This window comes from Carya illinoinensis, chromosome 15 (genome assembly GCF_018687715.1).
Source record: "Carya illinoinensis cultivar Pawnee chromosome 15, C.illinoinensisPawnee_v1, whole genome shotgun sequence".
NCBI lineage: Eukaryota > Viridiplantae > Streptophyta > Magnoliopsida > Fagales > Juglandaceae > Carya > Carya illinoinensis.
In genome coordinates, this window is record NC_056766.1 from 40,726,614 (window position 1) to 40,738,599 (window position 11,986).

The 11,986-nt window shown below is 33.2% G+C and overlaps 1 long non-coding RNA gene across 2 annotated transcripts; it reads right to left on the reverse strand.

Annotated features, from left to right (window-relative positions):
• Nucleotides 1-947: 947 nt before the first annotated feature.
• LOC122295508 lies at nt 948-5,429 on the reverse strand. Of its 2 annotated transcripts, none has more exons than XR_006238099.1 (4): nt 5,047-5,429; nt 3,399-4,512; nt 2,073-2,900; nt 948-1,952 (listed from the first exon to the last, which is right to left on the reverse strand). It is a non-coding gene; the product is annotated as an uncharacterized LOC122295508 (long non-coding RNA). The 2 variants fall into 2 exon arrangements; XR_006238100.1 differs by having other exon boundaries at nt 948-1,989.
• Nucleotides 5,430-11,986: the final 6,557 nt, after the last annotated feature.

The window sequence follows — 11,986 nt, forward strand, 5'->3', positions numbered from 1 at the left end:
ACTTACATTTATACTACTCACATGGTCACTCACTTCCATATTCTAGTTAATTGCTTAGAGCCATAAGCATCCCTCCCGCATCAATATTCCTCTAAATATTCGTATACGTCCACTCGAGATTTATGGCTAGATATGGATCCACAAACAAATTAAGCACCATTCACATTGAGTTTAACCACTATATATTAATCTATTCAAAATTTGCAATTTCATTTATTTTGACTTATATTGAAAAAAATGTGGAACGTCGGTCTCATCTATGATATTGCAAATTCAAGTAAAGTTATATACATATATATATATATATATATATATGTCTAACCCTTTTGAAGATGGCTTCCAATCTCGGTATCTCTTTAAAAGTTGAATATATGGATCACCATCATCTCGGCATCGATCTCTTTAAAGATTGAATAGGATCTATGAAATCGTCATTCTTGTATATCGGATGGACTCCACCACTTTTGAAGATTGATTCCTCTGAATAACTATCAATTGTAAACCTCATATTGTTCCATGAACATTGCACTTGATATCACTTTCTAATTGAAATTGCATCGTATTTTATGTACAAAATATTTTGGGGTTAGTGGCAAGAAATAAAGGGACAATAATTTTTTTATTTTTTATTTTAAAGTTTGTTAAACATATTGACGTGATACATTGTAGGTAGTTATTCCTTTAATTTGCAACATGTATGATTAGAGAAAAAATGTAAGAGGAAGAACAATATTTCTCTCAAATTTAGGACATGTTTGGATAATAAAACCACGTATATCATGTCCTACTTTGTTTAAGATAATTATAATTTTTATCACCTTTTTATTTAAGATATTTTTAGGAGATCGTGATCATATCTATTTCGTTTGGGACTATAGGAGGGAATGGAGTAGAAATGAATAGAATAGTTTTCTTACATAAATCAATACTAAATTTATAAAATGATGTAAAATCAATAGATGAAACATTTTATAATTATTTAGAACCAAAAGCATGCTGAAATAAAATGCTCAAAATGAATTAAAGTCCTGTAGGATCAACCCTCTATTGGTTATGGTACAAGTTCCTTGAAGGCAATTTGTAGATCTAGTTGAACCTCCCTAATCTTTGATCTTAGTCTAGAACAATATCTTCGAGATCATGCTCCTTGAAGGTCACATCACCTGTCTAAACTAAAGTTAGACTAATTAGCTTTCACCATCCTAAGTGAAAATGGCCAAGGGCCCAAGACCAAGCTGTGTGTTTCTGAGCAAATGGTGGTATATATGACAAGCAATATTCCTAAGAAAAAAGGAAAAATAAAGAGTGCATGTTTTTTTTAGTATTTTGTATACATAATTAATATGCATGCCAACACAAAGTAGGAATTATTATAGGGTCCAATTTGAAGATCAAAACTAGCTTTGTATATTTTAAAGTTTTGGGTGAGAGATTTGAAAGTTAAAAAAGAACAAAACAAGCATTTTGGGTAATGAATGAAGAAAAACTTAGAATGGTCATTCATGTTGTGTTGTCAATGGCAGTCAGATTTAAGTCGTAATCATATTCATAGGTAGAGGACATCTAAATGATCTTTTGTGTTCTCTACATGCTTACATACCAAATGGACTCCGCAACTTTTAATGTATAATGAGCTTGAATTACAAGAAAACTCAACATTTCAGACCTTTCTCGTCTGGCTTAAAAGCCTCTAGAGCAAATTAGTACTCCCTATGATAACAGCACAACGAGCTATTATATTATTTGTGCGCATGTTAATAGTGATCTCAACAACACTAGAAAATGGAAGAGATCAAATGCAGATCTTTCAGAATCTGCTTTAATAACAGCACAAAGAGCTATTCCTCTTAGCTCATCCAAATATAGATCACTCCCATCGATATCTATTTCACATGATTCAGTATTATTTGAAGCTTCCTTACAGTGGTTAAACCACTCAGGAATCGTATCTCCTGAAAGAATAATGGCCAAATAGTCATTTAGATGTCCCTGTCAAACATATATCACGAAGTCTCAACCATAAAATTATAAATCAAAACACACAAACATGTAAAAAAGAAAAAAACACATACATGTCATGACATTTGAGCAATTCAATCTATCCAAGTGCTCTTAAGTTGCTGATTTTGTATTGGAACTTTTTTTATATTCTGGAAAGCTTTCCAATAAGATCCATTGATCCATTAGCACACCTGCTCTATATTGGATCGATGCTCTAGAATTCCTTAAAGTTGCAGGCAATCCGTCAACACAAGGTGCTTTAATCCAACAACACTTTTGATGGATGTGGGAAGACTAATAGTATCTTTCAAACTACCAAAGTACTATACTGCCTTAAAGAGACCTGATTTTGATTCAAATGTGGCAATGAGAGTGATTCTCCACTTGATGAAGTTTCATATTCATTTGTAGACAAAGCAAAATGCATACTACACTATCCTTTACCCTCCACCTTCTTTCATATTCAAGCTCCAAGAGAAAGCATCTTTATCTGCTGTAATTGAAGAATGTAATTTGAGATATGCATAAGGTTTTGGCAACCTCCTAAATATAAAACCCGAAGCCCAGTGAGATGCCCAATGGATGGAGATATTTCTTTGAAAGCAGAGTAGGAAAGGTTAATGTATTCTAAAGTTTCCATTGAACAATCAAATTCAAGAACGCTTTGAAGGCTTGAAAAATCTTCAAGGTCAAGTGATTTTAAAGATCTCAACTTCAGCCTTCTGGGAAGATTCCTAAGGCTATTGCATTGATTAAGATTGAAAGGAACAAGCTCATCGAGCAATCCAATAGAATGGTGAACTCCAACTAAATGAGTCTTATCCTTCAAATGAAAGGTCTGAGATGCTTGTTAGAAATTGACAATCAGAGAAATCTGTAACTGTCAAGTTTTAAAAATCCTGTAAAAAAAAAAAAAGAAAAATAGAAATTTATAATTAGCATAAAAGAAATGTACAACATGGTTCAAACTTCTTATAAAGCGAAGCACACAATAACAAATATAAAAAAATATAAAACAATTTATAATTAGTAATTACATAGAAACCAAGACATGGCAATTGTCGCCCCGGGGGGGGGGGGGGGGGGGGGGGGGGGGGGGGGGGTTGGTGGTAATATTTTCTCTACAAACTGCATGCAATTACATCCGGCTTAAAGTTTGAAAAGCTTATTCTAGGAGAAGCAAACTTTTTTTCATGAAGAGCTCACAATTCCCATGAAAGGAATGATGCTCTATCTCCTAATCCTTTCTTTAAAGTTTCTGAAAAGATGGTATCTTCCTAAGTTAGGCAGATGCTTTAGATGAATATGGATCCAAGAGACTCTGATCTCTTAAACCACATGCGTAGCTATGTTATCAAACTGGAAGGAAAGAAGCAAGAGGAGAGAGAATGGTTCACCTGCGCAAAAGGCACCCTACAAACATCATAACTAGTACAAAGCCTGGAGTGCAACTCCAATAGCTGCCACATTCTTTTGCAATGAATGCAGCATCCGGGGACTCTCAACTTGCAAACAGCTAAATATTGTCAAAATCTCAAAGCATATTTAGCATGCACATAGATGATGCTATATTATCTAATCACAAATTTATGCTATATTATTTGATCCCTCGAGTAGAATCATCATAATTAATTGATCAATTCGATTTCACATTACAACAACATAAAAATTTGATTTGACATGCTTTGCTCACTCCTACTTATAGCATGTGAATCATCCTCAACTACAACGACTCTTCCATCAAAGGATACCTAGCCTATTTTGTTCACACAATTTCATCCAAGACCGAATCCTCACCTTTTAAAAAATGCTCAAGTTAATATAGCCATACAAAACTCATTGTTATCATACATGTAAAAACCATTAAAAAGGAAAGCAAAATTCTGGCTATGCAGAACAAACTAAGAAATTCTAAGGCAAACATTTTTCTTGAAAATTCTTTTCTCCAGCAGGGAGATAGAGGAGGAAACATCATCATATTCTTGGAAAGAGGTGCTCATGCTCTTCAGAAAGTATGAAATGCTTTAAGAAAAAAAAATCAGTAAATTGGGTCAGAGTTTACTAACGCTTCTCAAAGCATCTTCCATGTTGATCAGAGTTTACTAAATGATATCCACAAACTTCCTTGTGTTAGAAGATGAAAGGGATAAAAGGAGCAAAAAGGGTACGTTTTAGTGATAAAAAAACGTTTTCACTTGTGTTAGAAGATCAATTAAGTTAAGTTTTGGCCTAGTCTATGCCACCTAATCAGTTTAGAAATGACCGGTTCCCATGCTTTGGTGATAACTCATAAGCATTTATCATGACCTCTAATGAAACCAGAAAACATAAAAAGTAGAAAACAAGCACTCTAGAAGTTGGCAATAGATATAAATAACTGATGTTATCAAACTGGAAGGAAAGAAGCATGATGAGAGAGTTGTAATCATGGGATCATGGGAACACTGACCAGGGCAAAAAGCTTTGAAGTTGTTGTCGTTGCAGAGGGTAGCTTCCACTGGTCTGCTTTCTCTACATCAAAATTTAAAAAAAAAAAATTAAGAAAAGAAAATAACAAAAAAACTGCTTTTCAATGCACTGCCTTGCAGAGCAAAGAGCAGATGGTATAATCTGTTCTAAGTCAGTAAAATTCAATCATCATCCCACAACGCCATAGACTGAATACAGGCATTCCAATCAGGCCATTGTCTTATAATACCCATTGAACTTGAAAAAAATTAGACTTTATTTTGCAACATTTTTGAAAGGGCACAATGTTGGTTGCTTGTGTTATGATATAACATGTCTACGTCTTCAAATTAAACTATAAACTTATATATCAACGTAATAGGAATGCATCCGGAATAATAATTGTTCAAAAACAAAGAAAATCAACACGAACCAAAAAAGCTCAAAACCCTAATAGAAGAAATCTCCAAACAAACAATAATCAAAACAAGTTCCAAACGGCAACCAAAACACAACTTTAACACATTAAAAACAACAAAGTAACTGAAAAAGCACAAAAATATTTTTCCAAAGAAAGCAATAACCTAGAAAACAAACCAAATGTAAGAGTAGAAAAAGAATTCAATCCAACTAGATCAACTTTGCTGGTCTTCGACAGTGGAATCTACTCCACAATCCAAAGGCGTAATGGCTTCAAGCATCTCCTCCTTGAGAGACTTGGAATCTTTGCCTTACTTCAGGAAAGCAGGAAAAGAAAGAAATTTTGGCTCTCCATTGAGCTGCTTTAAAAGGTTGTGGGTTATGGCCCATGGGATTGGCTGGGGTTGGGAAGCTTAAGGCAATTCGGGGAGGCCGAGAGAGAGAGAGAGAGAGAGAGAGAGAGAGAGAGAGAGAGAGAGAGGAGCAAAGAGAGTGAGGCAACCGTCAGGGGTTCAAAGGGGGCAAAGAAGAAATGAAAAAAATTTGAACTTTAGGGATTAGGGTTTTCCCCCTTTTTTAAATTTAATTGTGATCTTTTTCTGCGATTTAGTGTTGCCGGAAATAGTTAAATAATCGTCACAGATAAAATAATAATTGCCGTAAAAGACACAAAGGTGTCAAAATTGATTTTGTCATGTCTAAACTAATTGTGGCCAAGTTATTTTTATCGCAAAAGATATATTTTGTGATAAATTCCTAATCGTTGCAAATAAAATGATAATAAATGAGGTATGTTTTTTGCATCGATAATAAAATGTTGTCAAAGGATTTTATTGTCGCCGCAAAAATAAATACAATTATTCACTTAGCCAAATTGCATGCTTAGAGCATCTCATTGGAATATCTAAACATCAAAAACCATCTTCAAATAGCTAATAGGACATAAAAAACCATCACATTGGATTAGCCAAATCCTAACTACAGTAGCTTCTTTTAGCTATAATAAATCTAAATCTAAAACCAAATTTGATAAGTACTGTTCACACATCAAGTGTTTATTTTATTATTTTTTTATAACTCTCTCTCTTCTCTCTATCTACTTCCACAATATTCACATAAGTTTCTTTAAATTAAATAGTAAAATATGATAAAATTAAATAAATTAATAATTAAAAAATTAAATATTTTTTAAATTATTAATTACTCATTACTATATAATAAATAAATAGATAATTCAATGTGGAGATTTGATGTGAATAGCCAAAGTCAAATTTATCTTATATTATTTTATTATTATATAATGAAAAAATAGTTATTCCAATGTAGAGACTTAAATAAATGGAATAGCCAAGATCTAAATTCATCAAAATTGTCCTTTACATATGCATAATCTATTAGCAATGCTCTTAGCGGTGGAAAGTTGCAATGAGGTAAAATTGGCCGCAAAAGAGGAGTTTTAGCGTCTATTTCTTTAGGGATAAAAATGATTTGGTCTCAAAAATCCTATATTCTTGTAGTGTCGATCGAACATACATGGAAATATCAATAAATCAAAAAGATTGATATTTTTGAGACTTCTAGAACAATCCATTCATAGGGTCTGAGGTGCTTGAAAGGTTATGGCTGATGGCCCATGGGATTGGCTGAGGTTGGGGAAGCATAAGCCAGTTTGAGGAGGCCGAGAGAGAGAGAGAGAGAGAGAGAGATAAGATGACAAGAAAGAATGAGAGGAGCAAAGAGAGTGAGGGAACCGTTGGGGGTTCAGAGGGGGCGAAGAAGAAATGAAAAAAATTTAAACTTTAGGGATAATGGTTTTCCCCTTTTTCGTAATTAATTGTGATTTTTGTCTCAAATAGTTAAATAATCATCGCAAATAGCTAAATATAAAAATGAAATTTAGCGACAAAAATAATATTGCTGTAAAAGACACAAAGGTGTTGAAATTGATTTTTTTATGTCTAAATTAATTGCGTCGAGAATAAAACGCCGCAAAAGAATTTTATGGTCATTGCAAAAATAAATACAATGGTTCACTTACCCGAATTGCACCCTTAGCGGTGGAAAGTTGCAACGAGGTAAAATTGGCCACTAAAGATGAGTTTTAGCGTCGATTTCTTTGGGGACATAAATGATTTGGTCGCAAAATATCGATAAATCATAAAGATCGTTATTTCTGAGACATCTAAAACAGTCTCTTGAATAAATTTAGATTCGCTTCTACCATTGCAAAATGATTAAAAGAAAATTCATGAAATAGAATTCCTCTTGTTAAAGACATGGGTAGATGATTTAGGCACAATTTTATTCTCATGTAATAAAAGATATTATTGGTCAGGTATGAAGAAAGTTACATTCATAAAGGAAATGATCACTAACAACGGTTAAAAACTTATGAATTTTGAAAAGACAATCATATCCTTGTCGACTTGAGAATGCTACTATGCTGCCCTAGTTATACCGTTCACTTTGACCCATTGACTTGCACCAAGGTGCCATGTGGTTTATTAAAAAATAAAAAACAAAAAAATATATTCAGAACAAAATGGAGTTCCAAAATATAAAATGAAAAAGACTGAAACTCTATATTTCATCTATCCATGTTTATGTTTATATTTTTTTAATAAAGCATGTGGCACTATGTCAATGGGGGCAAAATGAGCGGTATAGTAGGAACAACATAGTAGCATTTGTCTTTTGAAAATGTAACAATTTGCATGGCAGTAGTTGTTGCAGTCTTAATTTCCATTGGTGGTAGGGATTGGACTACAAATTGTCTTTACTCTTAAATTCTAATCTTTTGACATGAGTGGCCTCCCTGTTTCTTTAGTAGCTTTTATCGGACTCAATACTTAAGATTTAATAAAGGGACAAGAAATGGAACTTTAAAAATAATGGAGAAGCAAAGCCATGTATGTTGTCATTCTTTGTTCATTGTTTTCTTTAAGCGATAGTAATATTTTTTCAGTACCTAGCACTTACACATTAAAAAATAGGGTTGTACTAAAATCGACACCGTCGACTGCCACTGACTCCCACCGACTACCACTACATGGAATCGGCAGAAATTGGCAGGGAACCGGTTGGCCGGCAGTACCATTTATCCAAAACTAACGTTAGTCGGTCCAGCAGCAGTTCGATCCTGCAAAAAATCGCTGAGTTGGCGACTACTTATATATATTAATATATTCCTATCTAAAACGACGCCGTTTTAGGTCTGTAAGACCAAAAAAAAAAACTAAATGAAACGGCGCGTTTCATCCTAGGGTACCTGTGCATCCTTATTCCTTTGGCTCTTATCTTCTCGTCTTCATTTCATGCCACAACCTCCAGTAGTCCAACCCTCCACCTCCAACTTTCCCTCTCTAGCCTCCACCTCCACACCGTTCCAACCTTCGTCAAATCAAATGGCGCAACCTCGGCAAACACAAGTCCATTCCAATTTCGTCCCCCTCACACAGTCCTTTTTGAAGTCTTAAAAAAAAACCCCCATGGAGTTTGCCGCACGCAGTTGTTGGTTTTTGAGGTATGATTTTCAATTTTTGTCGTTTTGTCACTTTGTTCTCACTTGAGTCCCTTCACATTGTAGTTTACCTACTCACGCCAACAAAGTATTTTTTTTTTTTTTTTTCCATTTTTAGTGTATTTGGTTTTGTTGTTTTTAATTTATCATTATATCACTTTATGTTCCATTTTATTTGAATTTGTTGTCTAAATTGTTTATTGTGTATTGTGTATGGACAAGGACTAAAAATGTTTGGAGCAAATTTTTGCACTGTGAAATTAAATTCCTAACCTAATTCGAAATTCCCACTGCGAGTCTTGGAATTCTCAACCAAGACCCAGTTTGGTTTTATTTGGAATCTATTTGGAACAATTGTTACTTACTTGCTTAAGACAATTTGGTTTTGTTTATAATGTGTATTAAACATGTAGTTGAGTTTATTTATTTATTTTTAGTTATCTAGTAATTAGTATATAAGACTATAAGTAGTATTAGTAGTTATTAGTTACTAATAGCATAAATGACATTAAAATTAAAATGAAATTGAATATTTAAAATTAATTTAAAAAATTCATCAAAAAAGCCCCAAATGAAATTGAGCCCAAAAAGAGATTGAATTGGACTTAAAAAAGCCCAAAATGAATGGCCCAAACCGCTTAAAACCGATGAACCGACCGTGAACTAGCTGGAAATTGGTCCGGCCGGTTTCACCCCCTTACATGGTTGGTTTCGGCCGGTTTCCTCCCCCAAAATGAGGTGATCGGTCAGTTTGGGTTTTTGTACAAAACTGAACCGAGGGATCGGTTTTTCAGCCCTATTAAAAAATATAGGAAGATAATCTCCCCACCCAAAAAAAAAAAAAAATTAAAATAAAAATAAAAAACCTACCACCATTTTTTATTTATAATTTATAACATACGCTTCAAAAAGTATTGATTTGCATTCTAAAGTACTAGATAAACTTTACTTAATTTGTACCTCTAACTTTAATTTCACCATTTATGCAATTTAATGGGTAAATATATAAATAGATAGATAGAGGGATAAGAGTTGTTGCAATTACCCATTGATCCTTAAATGCCAACGGATAGATCCGTCACTTATTTTAGGGCTGTCTTCCACCTTTGGACTCTCGCGGTGCCCTTCAACTTGTCTTCATATTTACCCAACGCTTACTTTCAAACTATTTTTTTCATGTCGTCTTGGCTCGACTTTGTAAAATACTGTAAGAACCATTTGTCACTTTGATTGTTTATACTCTAGGATCTTCCTCAGCTCTTCAAAATACCATGTGGGCCCACATTTATTAAAAAATAAAATGATGGAAAGCCTTGGCTTTTTAATGGCCTTTAAAAGTTGAGGTGAAATTTCTTCACCTCTTCTAATCTCGTCATCTATGTAAGTGTGGATTTATTTTTGATGCTAAACACTATAAAGATGAGCAGTAAAATTATTGCTGGTATGCTTATCTTGAAAGCTCAGGCATGCTTCATAACTCCATTGTTAGGTTAAAGAGGAGGAGGAGACTGTTGGGAAGGAATGGAAGAAGTCATTTTGCATGTAAAGTAATGATCACCATTATTGAGACAGTCACTGCACAAAGCAACAAGGCTGCACCAGATTCCTCACAGCCACGCACAAAGGCCTCAACAGAAAAGCAGCAGCTGACAGTCCTTGCACATAAGGACAGTGCTGCACCAGAAACAGAGTCACGCACCAAGGCCATAACAGAGAAGCAGCGGACAGCAGCAGAGCAACCAATAAAAGAGCTACAGTTGTCCTAGCTCTAGAATATTCCATATAACCGAATGTGTAAATATGAGCCGTAGGATTAGGATGAGATCTGGTTGTATTCTTCGGTATTCCTCTATAAATATGTCATGTACAGTGAGCTTTCAATATACGAGAGAAATATAAAAAGTTCTTCCTTTCTCTGAGGCATTATTACAAGCACATACTGTGCTCTCACATTCATTGTTTATTTCGGCTTTATTAACCATCATCTCATTATCTCTTCAAAAGTTGAATACGATCCATGAAATCATCATTCTTGTATATTAGATGGACACCGACACTTTTTCAAGTGTGCTTTCTCTTAATCACTTTCAAATGTAAACTGCAGATTAATGGTCCCCTCCGCGTGCCTTGGCTGTATCTCAATTGAATTTACAGCTATTTATTGTGGAAGGCATAGAAATTGCTTGCAGTCTTTCAAATTATGCTAACACAATCCAACGAGTCCTTCTATACATTGAGGAAGGCATAGAAATTATAGAAGATAAATTATAGGTCCTAAATAAATTATTTGACTTTGTAGATGGAGTCTTAGGGAGAAATTTGGATTGTCCTTGATTTTGTAAATAAATTATTTGATTAGCATAGAAATTATTCTCGATCATGTATACATGGCATGGATTGTCCATAATGCTCCACCTCCTTTACAAGATTTACAAAATTTGGACAATTAATGACACCAACTTTCTCTGGAGTTCCAACTGAAAAATGTTTATTGGAAGATAACAAGGCTTTTGCGACCATTCATAAATTAACAATTGGAGCCCAGTGAGATATGTAATGAATGAAGGTAGCTCTTGTATCGAGGTGCTTCCTAAGTGGACATTGTTCAAATGTTTCATTTCATACTCAATTTCGAAAAAGTTTTCAAGGCTTGTACAACGTCCAAGTTTAAGTAATTCTAGAGTTCTTAACTTGAAACTTCTTGGCTAATTGCTGGAACATTTATCAAAATTCAATTTAACAAGTTTATCCAGAAATCCAACTGAGTCATGAATAACCTTAGCTAAATTTTTACATCATTGGAGAATCAATTGCTTTAGATTTGGGCACCTTGAAAGATCCAATATTTTTGTCAAGTATTTATGTACAGTTTCAAGAGCATATTTTTCGTAATTTATATTTGAAACTTCAAAAAGGGTGATATATAGTTTGAATGTGAAAAGTGCAATTAGGAAAATAATAATTAATATGAACAGAAGTTTTATGATCAGAGAGCCTTTGCAACTTGCGCATTAAATTGATTAATGTATTTGATAGTTCAGAAATGATGTCGAAAACTAGATTACTTTATTCAAAAGTCGTAAAAAGATGTCCTAAACCACCTACCAAGTTTGACTAAATTCTGGTTTGGTTATACAGATAGGATGAGATAAGATAAAAAAATATATAAATAATATTTAGATAGTTGGTGAATAGTAATTAAATAGTTTAAGTTAAGATATTTTATGAGATTTTGGGAAATGAGAGAGTAAAAGTTAAATAAAAATACTATTTAGTTAAAATATTATTATAATATTATTTTTTAATATAATTTTTGTTTTGAAATTCTAAAAAGTTGAATTATTTTTTGTATTTTGTTTGAAATTTTTGGGAAGCTGTAATGATTAAATGAAAAAATTAAAAATTTAAAAATTTGAAATTAAAAAATATTTATTTTTTAATGGTATTTAAGTGTTGAAATTAGATGATATAAAATTAGATGATATTTTGAATCAGCCGTAAAATAAAACTAAATTGGTAGGTAGTAAGTGAATATGTGTGTCAAATAATATATATATATATATATATATATATATATATATATATATATATATATAT